Raw genomic sequence first — 15,098 nt, forward strand, 5'->3', positions numbered from 1 at the left:
ACTTGGATCTCCCTTTCTTCGTTTTCATATGATTTTGAGAACGACCTCTCGTAATCAGTGCTTCTGCTTCTCCGCCTTTTTGTTTTTCTCTCTTTCTTTGTTCATAACTATATAAGGCAGAACAAACTTCTTTGAGAGATACTTCATCATTCCCATGCAGTAGAGTAGTTTCAAGGTGCTCGAACTCATTGGGAAGTGAACTTAACAACATTAAGGCCATATCTCCATCCGTAAAAGTCACGTCCATATTCCGCAAATCTGTCGCCAACTTATTAAAGCTGGTGATATGATCATTCATTGTGCTACCAGGAATATAAGTGAAGTGTAACAGTCTTCTTTTCATGTAAAGTTTATTTTGATTGTTTTTCTTCAAGAATTTCTCCTCCAATGAATTCCATAATTTATTTGCAGACGTTTCCTTCGTGTATGGATACTTTTGTTCTCTTGCTAGGTAAGATCGAATGGTACCGCAAGCAACACGGCTGATAATCTTCCAATCTTCTTCTCCTACACCGTCTGGTTTCTTTTCTTCTATGGCAATATCTAGCCCTTGTTGAAAAAGAACATCAAGGACCTCGCCTTGCCACATTCCGAAATGTCCTGACCCGTCAAAAATTTCAACTGCAAATTTTGCATTTGACACAATTCGTGTCATAAGCGAAGATGCCAATGATGACGTATTATTGACATTCGATGTGGACTCATCATTTTTATTGTCTCCCATTTTTGCTACAAATACTATTTACTAGCTAACAATGCAAAGACCAAAGTAAATCTTTTCTGATGTGGAAGTTCAGACTGTGCTGCAACCACAGAGTATACTCAGATAATACCTTGGCTCTGATACCAATTGTTGCGGAAGCCGAATATATAGAGAGTGATGAAATCACAACTGCTATATCTAAAGGTAGCTAATAAATAGTAAATGAGACAACAATAAAAAGAACACCAGGAATTAATGAGGTTCGGCAAATATTTGTTTTCTTTTGCCTACTCCTCGGACACAACCAACCAATATTTATTTCACTCCAAAAGAGTATAAGTGAAATACTACAAGAGAGAAAGAAGATCAAATGCCTTTGAAGATGAGAAGGCAAGTGAGAGGTGTTTTACAAATGAATTAGGAACTACCTATTTATAGGAGTGAATTCTTCCTATTGATGTCATCCATGACATCACAATATTTGTCAAAATGTCAAGATTTACCTTGTGAAACCATTTTATGGTTCACCTAAATTTCACCTACAAAAGATGTTATCTTGACTTTTGTACCAATGAAGAATTATCTTCCTAACTACCAAATCTTCACATTAATTCATCTTTGAATCTTGTCAAATTTAACAAACTGCACTGCAGGAATGTTCATAGAGGAAGCCGAACAGTAACCCATGGCTGATTCTAGTCATGAATGACCAAATTCAGATGCAGAGTTTGTAATATTTTGGAAAAATTCGGAGAGGCGAGTTCAAAAGCTTTTTTGAGGGTGTTCATGAGATGAGGTGGGAGGCCATTTGTGGTGTGGTAATGAGGAGGAAGATCTGGTAAAGACGGAAGATGAAGCTCGATTAGTTCTATCGACTGAGAATACTTCTCACTGACTCTTTTCTTGATGGAGTTCAGGTTTACCGGAGTAGAACACAGGCAAATGTGGAAGCTCTTACTTGCAAGCTTTTTCGCTAACTCTAGAAATGGATTTATGTGACCATGAGCTAGCCAAGGTAACATAAGTACACTAATGGTGTGCTTCTTTGCCTCCATAGGGATGAATCTAGTCTAGTATAGAAAATATGAATTCGACAGAATTCAGTAACTTTGGTTCAAACTTAGTATATCGAGAAATCTACAGAATTTGTACCTTATATTGTTGTATTGAGGTTGCTGCCCTATCTTATATAGAAGTTTCCTAGTGATTTGATAACAAAGAAAAAAGGCGTTTAGATTTGTACCGGCAGCCTTATATTGACTGTTGAATATTGTGTTGGACTGATTGATATGGACAGTCACTTCAACTCAAGAGTTTAAGTTATATGCACTATCACGGTAAATGATCTTTATACCATTAGATTGTATTTATCTGTTGTAGTAGATAATTTGTCTTATTTTCGATGTTACATTGCCTATTTTGTTTTGTTCCACTCAAAATATTGATTACTTTTTTTTTCTTTCAGATTTTGGAATTTCCAGTAACCTCAACTTTCTTTCCTCTTCGCGCCAAAGAGCATTTTGACTCAAAAGTTTGGCAACAATGGAAATCAAGATACTGAAAATCATTGTTAGATAAAAAATCGACAGGAAAGAGCACACAAAGAGGGGGAAATAGAGAGCAAGACGCGGAGCTTTACATTTGCAGGTTCTTCTTTATCCATTTTCGACTTTTTAGAATCAAAGACTTGTCATTTAGAATCAAGTGGATATATTCTTATGCTGAGAAAGACATATACAAGCAAAAAAAAATTACTACGTGTTATAGAAAAAGGTTATAGAGGAAAAGACAGTAAGATGAGACGATTAAAAATAACTAGGACGGATTGTTTAGCTCATATGGTCACAACTCACAAGTCGTCAATCAAATGGAAAATTTTCTGTCATTTCATTCGAAGAGAAACACAGTCATCCTCTTGTTCCTCCGGCTCTAGCTCAATCACATGTTACCATCACAAAAAAATATTAAACTCTCTCAAGCATATGAAATTAACTTACTAGATAGATATAACTTAAATCTTAATTATTTGTTGCTACAAAGAGACACCAGCTCTTCCACCACTCCATCTATCTCTTCATCCCCTTTCGCGTTCATCTTCTCACTTAGTTCCTTAGCTTTGTTCCTCACATCCTCCCCACTTTCCTCAACTAACACCTTCCTTATCGTGTTTGCAATCTCTTCACTCTGTAGTTTACCATCCTCGTCCCTTGCTGCTTCCACTCCCATCCTAATATACTCCACAAGCCTAGCATTCATTGGTTGATCAATGTGCATTGGCATGGCAATTATAGGCACACCAAACTTCATACTTTCCATGAATGAACTCCATCCACAGTGACTAACGAATCCACCTATTGATGGACGTTGAAGAATTGTTGCTTGAGGAGCCCATCCTTCGATAACCATTCCTCTTTCTCCTACCCTTTCAAGATACCCTTCTGGTAATGCATCTCGAATGCTTATTCTTTCACCTTGTGGAAACCTGATAACCCAAATGAAGTTCACTTTGCTACGTTCTAGCCCTCGAGCTACTGCAAATATGTCTTCCTTGGATAGAAAATACTCGCTCCCAAATGAAACAAACACAGTTGAACATTTCTCTTTCTTGTCAAGCCATTGAATGATCTCCTCATCATGATCATCTCGCGCAATGGATTCTTGAACTAGTGAACCAACGGGGACTATTTTCTTGGAAACCAAATTTGAAAGATAATCTATATATTTCCCTTCAAAATATCTACAAGTTTTCACCAGAATAATGTCACGCGATAGCCTAATAGCCTCATCAAATGAGTACTTATTACCCGGTGCTTTTTTAACGGCTTCCTTCAATGAAAGCATTTCGTACTCATGAAAGTAAATTTCAGGAAACGGGAACTTATCCTCCGTATCATCAGACATATGGATGGCTAAAGAAACAACAGCCGCGCCAAAAGTGAGTTTCGCACAGCAGGAATGTTAACGGAGAGTATGAAATTTGGTGTGCCCATAATTGCAATGCCAATGTACCATGACCAACCAATCAATGCTAGGATTGTGGAACATATTGGTATGGGAGTTGAAACATTGAGGGATGAAAATGGGAAGTTACAAAGTGAAGAAATCGCAAAAGTGATAAGGGAGGTGGTAATTGAAGAAAGTAGTGAGGGTGTGAGGAAGAAAGCTAGAGAATTGAGTGAGAAAATGAATATGAAAGGGGATGAAGATATAGATGGAGTGGTGGTTGAGTTGGTTGCACTTTGCAACAAGCCAACAACAAATGATTACCAACAAGATTTAATCTGTCCCATTTATTGTTTATTTTTTTGGGGGGATTTTTATTGTTTGTTTGATGTTTGTATTGAAAATATTTATTGAATTGTTTTCGCAATTTGTATGGTCTTTTAAGAAAAATGGTTGTGTGATTGATATTTGTAGTGAAAATATTCATTGATATATATTCGCACTCTATAAGGTCTTTTAAGAAAAAATATATTTGACTCATCCTTTAGATAGTTAATTTTTTTTTTTAACCTCATTAGCAAATATCTCTTTGATCGTTATTTTTTCATAGATATCTAATTTAGCTTGTATCGTTTATTCTTTTTGTCTTTTAGCGTGAGTAGATAATTAACCTTATTAGCTCAAAGATCTATATATACCTAAAAGTCGATCATGTGCTCCATGATGTATCTTTTCCACTATCTGCAAATTCAGTGACAAATGTGGATGGGAAATGGTTCAGGCGAGTGGTTTTGTGCCGATGAGAAATGGTTCTGTCAAGTGTTTGAATATTGTGAATTGTTGAACTTGATACTTGTGATTGAGATACTTGATACTTGTGATTGACATACTCGATATTTGTGATTGATCGACTTGATACTTGTTGATTGTTGAATTGTGACTATTGGAATGTGATTGTTAAATCTTATGAGTTGTGTATTGTAAATTGTTAGGGTGAGATTCTTTCTATGTAGGTTGTAGTTGAGGCGGTTTAGTTGGAACGAAAAGAGCACTCGTATTCTAGCTTAGTTTTACCTTCTTTTAGTGGGTTACCTTGTTGAGTACCTTTTTGTTTGGTAATCACTATTTGCTGCTACACTTGTGTAGGTTTTGAGCCCGGACCTGTGTGATCATTCTCTTCATCTTTTCCGAGGCTTTCTAGAGATACATTAAGAGATATCTGCTTATCATACACCGCTCTTGTTCCTTACATTATGTTTTTTTTTCTATTCTAGAACCATAGACATTGAGACTTGTATTTATCTTTCAATTCTATTTTTATACATTAGATGTTTGTAGACGTGACAACCAGATTTTGGGGTATTTATGAAATTGGCTAAGTTTCCGCACTTATATTATTATTATTATTAGTTTGTTTCCACATTTGTTTCGTATTGTTCGATTTGAGACTGACTTGTCGTGGTGTAATAAGACAAGTGTCATCACGTTTATTTTTGAGTTGTGCTACAAAGCTCCCATAAAATGAAAACAAAAAGTTACATTTTGTCAAACTAAGAAACGTGAAATAATTTATAAATCAAATCTCTTTTAAAATAAAATTCCTTTTAAAAGAGAAAGTTGTCATGATCCTTTTTGTATATTTCTCATATATAGATATATGTATACATACATATTTCCTGAGTAATTATGTCACGACCCAATCCACCGGCCGTGTGGGCATCCACTCTAACACCTAAGTAGGAGAACCCTCATATCCCAATAGTTAAAACATGCGGAAATTTGGAAGAAAACAAAAATAAACATAACACTACAATTTTATAAAAATAATGCTTGTAGGCACACTTTTAGTCAACTTGAAAAGTAATTTAACAACTCCGATGGATTTAGTCTAAACAGGTACAAGAGCTACTAAAAGTCATAACTGGACAATAAAATAAAAGACACATCTCCCACCATGCGGAAGGAAGAACAGAAGCTGCTGGAGATTTTCTTCGTCTTCACCTAATGAAACGTCACCAATCCTGCATCCAGACTATGTCAAAAGACATAGCAAGAGTAGTATCAGTACAAACACACATACTGGTAGGCATCTTCGGTCAACCCGACACCCACCACATAACATAAGAAACCAACTAGTAAGATCATGAAATAACCACTCGCTTCTCCACCTTTACCCTCTCTTGGAAACACCTCTAATATACACTAGCACCTTGATTACTAACCCCCTTTTGACTCAACCCACTTACCAAATTCCTGATCATAGCTTAACCATTCTAAAAACACGTAGAAAATACCCAAGTACAACCACCGCTAATGCAACTACCCGCTCACGTCATACCCTTGCTTCCTCGCCGCATTACCCAACCATAGTCACATAATACATTAATTCAACTTTCTTCACACTAACCCAAACTCTTGTTCCCCAAGGTGAAATCCATCCAACAATTTCCTTCACATACACTATCTCTACCCTCGCCATTACAACCCACGAACAACCAACTATAAATTGTCATAGCACGGGTCCACCAAGTACAACATAAACAAACCAATACAACACTTTACTCACAAACATATATCAAGCATCTACAATATTGTCAACAAGTACACGGTCAACGAATAACTCACACTTATATCACATCATTGGTCCTCTCGTGGAACCCAAACCCAAATAGTTAGCATGTCGGAACGTGGCAATCTGATCCCATAATTATGCCGAAACATGGCAACTGATCCCATATTTATGCCGGAATGTGTCAATTCGATCCAAGTTAGTTATGCCGGAATGTGGCAATCGATCTCATATTTATGTCGGAACGTGGCAATTTGATCCAAGTTAGTTATGCCGAACGTGACAACCGATCTCATTCACACACCACAATCACAATCACAAGTATATCATCAATATCATACATTTAAGTCATGATTTCAAGGAAATCATCATTCATTATCTCAATTACAACAAATATGATCAACATTACAACATTCATATACATACAAGTATCATAATGAAGCAAGAACAAGCATACATCACACCATCATAGAATCACAACCATCACCTACAAATTACTCCTCAGTCCCCATCATATATATAATAATTGACCATACTCAGCCCTAGTTCATTAGTAGGATTTCCTATTAGAGTTTAATCACAATTCATCATAATTCCTCAATTTCATCACTTCAATTATCGGAAGTAGCATACATACATAAATCTAGTTCCACTCTTGATTTCATGTCCTTATTCTTGACCCCATTCTATCCATGATAGCAATTCTAGGTTTTTCTAACAACTCATCAATTTCTCCTCACAAGGCATAAACCCACATACTTTGGATTCTAAGGATTATTCATGTAATTTATTCGGTGCCATGAAGGTCTACACACAACCCTACCATTGATTTACATATATTACGTAGTAAGCACAGATTTAAAACTACTCAATTGTGAAAAAACCTAGCCTACCTGGGCGCCAAGCAGTTGTACAGAGTTTGACTTTGATTCGAGTTTTCCGGGTTCGTGACAGCGAATTTGTCCAATAATCTACAAGATTTCACCATCCTCAAGCTAGAATTCTCCTTCTCCTTCCTTCCCAAGCTTAGAGCAACTTTTCTGAGGTTTCTAGGGTGTTTTACGACTTATTTAGGTATTTTACGAAGATGGAGAAACTAGGATTTCTCGTAATTTACATTTTTTCTCGCCTCACCCGCTCTAGCGGCAACTTACCTGATGTGGCGCCGCCGCCCCAGCAGCATCTGTCCCGCTAGACAGTGGCCCAGACTTTTTCACAGATTTTTGCCCTTCCTAAATAACGACGATTCGGATCGTTACAAATCAATAACGATTTACAACATACTCGAATAAAAAGAGAAGTCATGAAATAAAAATAATATACACCACGTTATATGCTCACAACTAAGAATAAGCAATAATATACTTAAATTGTAAGTTGACTTATCGTGTGTGTGTGTGTGCTTTTTTAATTCAGTTTTAATAAAGGATATCATATGTTTATATTTGTTGAATTTTGATTTGAATATTTGCATACTATCCTAAGGATTGACGACTTCTCTTACGAGAATGACATGGAAAATACTTTATATAAGTGGTTTTTTTTCATTCTCTAATTTAATTGCTTTATAAGAAATTTTTTAAGAGCATTTATGTATTATATGGAAAATACTATAATATTACTAAATCCAAAAAAATATTATAATTAGAAATTGGCATCGACTAAGTCGTACCTTGTATCGAAGTCATCGTTAAAAGTGTGTTAGGGTTGGGAATCGAGTTCGAGAGTCAGATATCAAGTCACTTCAAGAAAAACTATTGGCACAATTATATATTTCCTAAGTAATCAATTATAATTTACAACTCAGTTGTATAAAGGACGAGTCATAAAATAAAAATAATATACACCATATTAATCATGCTCACAACTTAGAATGAGCAATAATATGTAATTTGCCCTGTATTTAAATGTTATTTTTTAAATTGATAAAAGGGAACCGGTCACATGGGCGCACATAAAATATTTGATAACTAAATGACACAATATTATTTCAACAACGTTCGTATATTATTTTTACAAATAAGTATATTATTGTGCCACTTGGGAGAATTATAAATATTTTGTTCCAATCAAATATGAAAAAATTAAAAAATTAAATATTTTACTCTAAGACCAAATATATACCGGACATGTTTAAAATTATAATATTCAAATGGTATTCAATCTTTTTAGTATGTTAATTGTTACACATGTATATATTTATTTTAAGCATAAGTTTAAAATTTCTCTTTATATTTTCAAATTTCTTGTAAAATCAAACCAAAACATGAAAATGAAAAATTTAAAATAAAAAGAACTTTGCAATCTGTCAAACTAAGATACGTATATTAGTTTAGAAACTAAATCTTTTAAAATAAAAGCCATTCCACGAGAGAATAATGCTTGCACCATTGCACGATCCTTTTTGTGTTTCTTATATACATATTTCTTGAATAATCAATTACGACACCATGTTATAATATACACCATGTTAGTCATGCTCACAATTAAAAATAAGCAATAATATACTATAAATAGATTATCATCATATAGATATTTTCACTCACCCATAAAACCATATATATCATAGAAACATAAATTGATAATATATGGAGGAGAAGAAAAACACCATTAATGTAGTTATGTTACCATGGTCACATAAGTCCATTTTTAGAACTAGCCAAAAAACTCACAAATAAAAATTTCCATATTTACTTATGTTCCACTCCAATAAACCTAAGTTCCATCAAGAAAAATGTCACAAAAGAATCTATTTATATATAATAGTCTATCTATATATAATAGGAGAAGAAAAAATGACAAATGTCAGCGCCACAAATTTTCAGAATTTTAAATAATAAATAATTAAATATTATAAATTCAAAATTTCAAATAAAAATAGACATGCCAATACACAAATACTGAAAACTGTCAACATTTTTTAAAACACATTTTATATTTTTTAAATCCAATCTATAAATAGTAAAATAATAATTTATTTTTCAAAAAAATTTGAAAATTTACTTTCATGATAAATATTTAAGATAATGCTAAAAAAGTTTATATTTTAAATAAATAAATTATTTTAAAAAATTATTTTAAATTTTAAATTTTAAATCAATTCTAAAAATTAGGGAATAATTGTATTTATTATTAAAATTTAAAAAGGTTAAAAAAATTTGGAGTCTGATTATTTTATTTTTTTTTAAATCTAGGATTTACAAAGTTTTCACTATCTATTTATTTTGTTTTAAGAACACAAAACATTTTTAATATTTTATATATAATAAGATGAATAATTCAGTTATATATAAAATCCTCGATGAGAAAACTAATATATAAAGTCCTAAATTAAATATAACTGGTCACTTTAAAATTTCATTAACTTTAAACTTCTCTCTTGCAATTGTTGAAAGGAATTTACTCTCCATTAGACAAAGAACTCCTAAACTTCATTTTGTCAAGATAAGTTGTCATATATCTTTAGATTATTTTTTGTTCATCAAAACTGGATAGTAACTAGCCTTATTTGTTTATGGTTTTACTTTTGTAAAATGAATTGTATATAAGTACGTGCATATTACAGCGGACTGATGATAATAAGTGCTCAGACAATTGTGAAGAAACGAAGAAAGACATACGCGAGTAAAAAATAAAGAATTACGTGTGAAGAATGTCATAATGAAAACCTTGATGAATATTGTTGTGCATTGCGAGAACGAGATGGTCTACGACACTCAGATACGTTTTTTCTTTTCTTATTTCCTCTAAACACAATAAATAATAATTTTCTATTTCTTTGTATCTATATTTCTACGATTAATATTTCTTTTGTTTTTTTGCATGTGTTTTTTTAAAAATAATTGCTTACAGAGAATTTTATTGCTTAATTTATTTTTTTTGAAATAAACCTATATTCTATAAAGTGCACAGAGAGTTTTTATTGCTTTAAAGAGGAATTAAAAGGGATCTATAATCTAAATTATTATAAAGATAAGAAAAAATATGTTAGTAATCCTCATAAAATAGATTTTTTTAAAAAAAAAAAAACAAGTGTTTGCCTTTTTTTTTTTTTTGTTCTTTTTTTTTTAATGTTCCTAAAATATAGGAACTATAAATTTATGTTTAGAGTTACATAGATTTAAAACACAAATAAATTTAGCTTGTTATTTTTTAATAATATTTTAACAAAATATCTGGCAGGGAAAACATATTTTGAATTTTTTTTTAATTTTGAATAAAACATATACAAAAAATATATCAACATGCCATATAATCTCATGATATCAAATATTTTATATGAATGTTAGAATTAATAAATTATCAACATAATTACTTTTATTCAAACGACATAAAAAGAATAAAATACAAACACATAAAAACATTTGAAAAGAATTTCATATTTGATCAAGAAAAAATAATTCTAAAATTAATAGTATCCTAGAAAATAGACACATGCCAATGCACAACTAATGAAAACTATCAACACTTTTTAAAACATATTTTATATTTTTGAAATTCAATTTATAGATTAGTAAAAAAAAATTAGTTTTAAAAAATAGTTAAAAATTTACTTTCATGATAAACATTTAAGATAATGCTAAAAAAATTGATTTTTTAAATAAATAAAATTATTTTTAAAAATAATTTTAAATCAATTCTAAAAATTAGGGAATAAATTTATTTATTACTAAAATTAAAAAGCTTAAAAAATATTGGAGTTCGATTTTTATTTTTTTTAAAAGCTATGATTTACAAAGTTTTCACTATCTATTTATTTTGTTTTAGAACACTATACATTTTTAATGCGAAATATATTAACTATCTTTCCAAAACTTCTAAATTCAACATTTTAAAAATAATAATTCACTATTCACTATTATTTTAAATAAATAGATTACTGCATTTATATATAAAATGTTTAATATTTTATATATTAAACTAATAAAATTCATATGTATTTTTCACCAAAGAAATATATTAGTAATTAATATAATCTAAGCGGTAGTCTCTATGTTTATAGATATCTATCTAATTTTTAAATTTTAAAAATGCCAAAAGACAAAATTTCAAAGTTGCAAACACTAAAAAAAAGTATGGATATAAAATTTGCAAACAGTAAAAAAAAAACAATAAATTTTACGGTTGCAAAATTACTATTTCAAAACCAAATTATTAATCTTTATTTTAAAAAGAATATTTATCCAATTAAATAGGGAGTTTTAAAACTTCTTTGCCACGTTGCTAAAAATTAGAATTGGATAACTATTAACCAATACATTTTGAATTTTAAATTTTAGGCCGTCAACTAAATAAATAAGTTAAAGATGTATTGATTATTTAAAAATTATATAAAGTCCTAAATTAAATATAATTAGTCACTTTAAAATTTCATTATTTAAACTTCTCCCTTGCAATTGTTGAAAGGAATTTACTCTCCATTAGGCAAAGAACTCCTAAACTTCATTTTGTCAAAGGTAAGTTGCAGGGCCGGCTCTTGCCTATAAAATTTTAGGCATTGGCCTTTTGGGGGCCTCAAATTTTTATAAATAAAAAATTATGTATCTTAACCCCATTCAAATAGAAGAAATTAAGGAAACATTGTTTTGGATTCTTACATTTTCTTCGTTAACACTCGCATTATTTATCCTTTGTAACTCTTTTTGCACTTTATTTCTTCAAATCTTTGATAGTTAGAGTAATACACTCTCAAAAATATGAATCAATAGTCGCAAAGTGTTGAACAAAGTGCATTACAAATTCTTTTTTTTAATTTATTTGTTAATTTTCATATTAAAGTAGGTATACCAAGTTATCAACTTTTTGAATCAAATTCTATGATTCTAACTCTTATCTTTAAAGTTTATCAACTTATTACTTAAAAAATTGTGTTAATAATTCATATAATAATTGTCTCAATAAAAGGATGTTTTTCAATGTTGAATTGATAAAATCTTACTTAAACTAATAATTAAAAAAAAAAAGTGTTTGAAAAATCATTTATATAAAAGATATTAAGTAGTAATTTACGTCTAGAAATTTAGAAAAATAAATAGATATAGATAAAATTTATATAGATTTTAGGCCTCTAATAAAAATTTCGCTTTAGGCCACAAATTATGTTGAGCCGCCCCTGGTAAGTTGTCATGTATTTTTAGATTATTTTTTTGTTCTTCAAATCTGAATAGTAACTAGCCTTATTTGTTTGTGGTTTTACTTTTGTAAAATGAATTGTATATAGGTAACTGCATATTACAGCGGAATGATGATAATAAGTGCTTTGACAGTTGTGAAGAAACGAAGAAAGACATACGCGACTGAAAAATAAAAAATTACGTGGGAAGAATGTCACAATTGAAACCTTGATGAATATTGTTGTGCATTGCGAGAACGATATGGTCTACGACACTCAGATATTTTTTCTTTTTTCATTTCCTCTAAACACAATAAAAAATATTTTTTTGTTTCTTTGTATCTATATTTCTAAGATTAATAATTCTTTTATTTTTTTGCATGTGTATTTTTTAAATAATTGCTTACAGAGAATTTTTATTGCTTAAATATTTTTTTAAATAAACCTATAATCTATAAAGTGCATAGAGAGTTTTTATTGCTTTATAAAAAAATTAGAAGGGATCTATAATGTAATTAGAAAGATAAGAAAAAACATGTTAGTAAATCTCATCAAATAGATTTTTTTTTAAAAAAAAATAATTTTTTGCCTTTTTTATTTTTATTTTTGTTAATGTTGCTATAGGAACTACAAATTTATGTTTAGAGTTACATAGATTTAAAACACAAATAAATTTAGCTTATTTTTTTGTAAAAATAATTTAATGAAATATCTGACAGATAATTGTATGTATAAATGATGACCCTATAATATAGGGTTGTATAGCGAGAGAAACAAGGAATATTGGAATATTGCTATTTTTGTTTTTTCTAATTATATTATAATTTTACATAAATTTAATTGGAAAAAATATTTTGATTTTTTTTTTGGATTTTAAATAAAACATATACAAAAAATATATCAACATGCCATTTAATCTCATGATATCAAATATTTTATATGAAATGTTAGAATTATTAAATTATTAACATAATTTTTTACTCAAACGACATAAAAAGAATAAAGTACAAACACATAAAAATATTTAAAAAGTATTTCATATTTGATAAGAAACAATAATTATAAAATTAATAGTATCCTTAGAAAAATTTCAACATAATATATTATAAATGAATTATGTATTAATAATATTAATTTAATGTGCTCAAATAAATCAGTTAATGATTTGTATATTATTATTATTACCATTATAAAGAAATATATTATTATGTGCATAATAAATTTTATTAGTTATTTTAATTATGAAATTAATACATTTTAAATCATCTGCGCAACACGTGAGCACGTATACTAGTATTCTCAATCAATAGAATTTGTTGAACTTAATCTTCCTCCTCATTACCACACCACCAATAGCCTCCCACACCATCTCACAAGCACTCTAATCGAAGCATTTCAAAACGCCACTCCAGAATTTTCAAAAATATTACAAACTCTTAATCTAGACTTAGTCATTTATGACTTAAATATGACGTGGGCTGCTGAGTTCGCGTCCTCTATAAACATTCCTGCCGTGCAATTCCTCACTTTTAGCATTGCTATGATTGTTTTATTCTTCCACTAAGCCCGGAGTTGAATTTCCATTTCCTGAAATTTACATGAGATGCTTCAAATGCAAAAGCTTGCAATGGAAAACTCAAAAGTTAATATGAAAGACGCATTCATGGAGGCCATTAGGCAATCGCGTGACATTATACTAGTGAAGGATTTTGAAGTGAAATATATGGATTATCTCTCTGAATTAATTTCCAAGAAAATCGTCCCGATAGGTTTTCTAGTTCCTGATTCCATTGAACAAAATGATGAGCATGATGTGGGCATCATGCAATGGCATGACAAGAAAGAAAAAGGTTCAAGTGTGTTTGTGTCATTTGGGAGTGAGTGGTTTCTATCAAAGGAAGAAATCCATGAAGTAGCACAAGGGCTAGAGCTTAGTAAAGTGAACTTCATTTGGGTTATTAGGTGTCCACAAGATGAAAAAATAAGTATTCAAGATGTATTACCACAAGGATTTTTTGAAAGGGTAGGGGAAAGAGGAATGGTTTTGGAAAAATGGGATCCACAAGCCACAATTCTACAACACACGAGTATCGGTGGATTTGTGAGTCATTGTGGATGGGGTTCATTAACGGAGAGTATGAAATTTGGTGTGCCCATCATTGCAATGCCAATGTACCATGACCAACCAATCAATTGTGGAACATATTGGCATGGGAGTTGAAGCATTGAAGGATGAAAATGGGAAGTGGTAATTGAAGAAAGTGGTGAAAGTATGAGGAAGAAAACTAAAAAATTGAGTGAGAAGATGAAGATGAAAGGGGATGAAGAGATAGATGGAGTGGTGGAGGAGTTGGTTGCACTTTGCAACAACAACATGAATTCATTTTGATTTATTTTAATTCATGTACCTTTTTTTTTTATTTGTTGGTCATATGCTTGTGATATTGTCTACTTTATTGTTTTTCTTTGGGTTTTCATTGTGTGTTTGATATTTGTATTGAAAATATTTGATTTGTATTTTCATTATGTGTTTGATATTTATATTGAAAATATCCATTGATTTGTATTTGCGCTCTATAAGGTCTTTTAAGAAAAGAAGTGTTTGAGTCATCATGGTTATTGTGTGTGTGCGCGCGTGCATGTGTTATTAAAGAAAGATTGTTACTAAATATCGAAAGATATTTCTTAGTTTGTCTGGACAAGAAATTTAAGAAAGTAATTTATTTTTTTTTGGATTTGTGGTTTTATATTAAAGATGTGTATAATGTATC

At 30.6% G+C, this 15,098-nt stretch overlaps 2 pseudogenes; one reads left to right on the forward strand and one right to left on the reverse strand.

The window, feature by feature from the left end:
- Positions 1-2,566: 2,566 nt before the first annotated feature.
- On the reverse strand, positions 2,567-3,693 carry LOC125846030 (UDP-glucosyltransferase 29-like; annotated as a pseudogene).
- Positions 3,694-8,803: 5,110 nt separating this feature from the next.
- Positions 8,804-14,716, forward strand: LOC125846031 (UDP-glucosyltransferase 29-like; annotated as a pseudogene).
- The last annotated feature ends 382 nt before the right edge of the window (positions 14,717-15,098 follow it).

This window comes from Solanum stenotomum, chromosome 11 (assembly GCF_019186545.1).
Source record: "Solanum stenotomum isolate F172 chromosome 11, ASM1918654v1, whole genome shotgun sequence".
Classification (NCBI taxonomy): domain Eukaryota; kingdom Viridiplantae; phylum Streptophyta; class Magnoliopsida; order Solanales; family Solanaceae; genus Solanum; species Solanum stenotomum.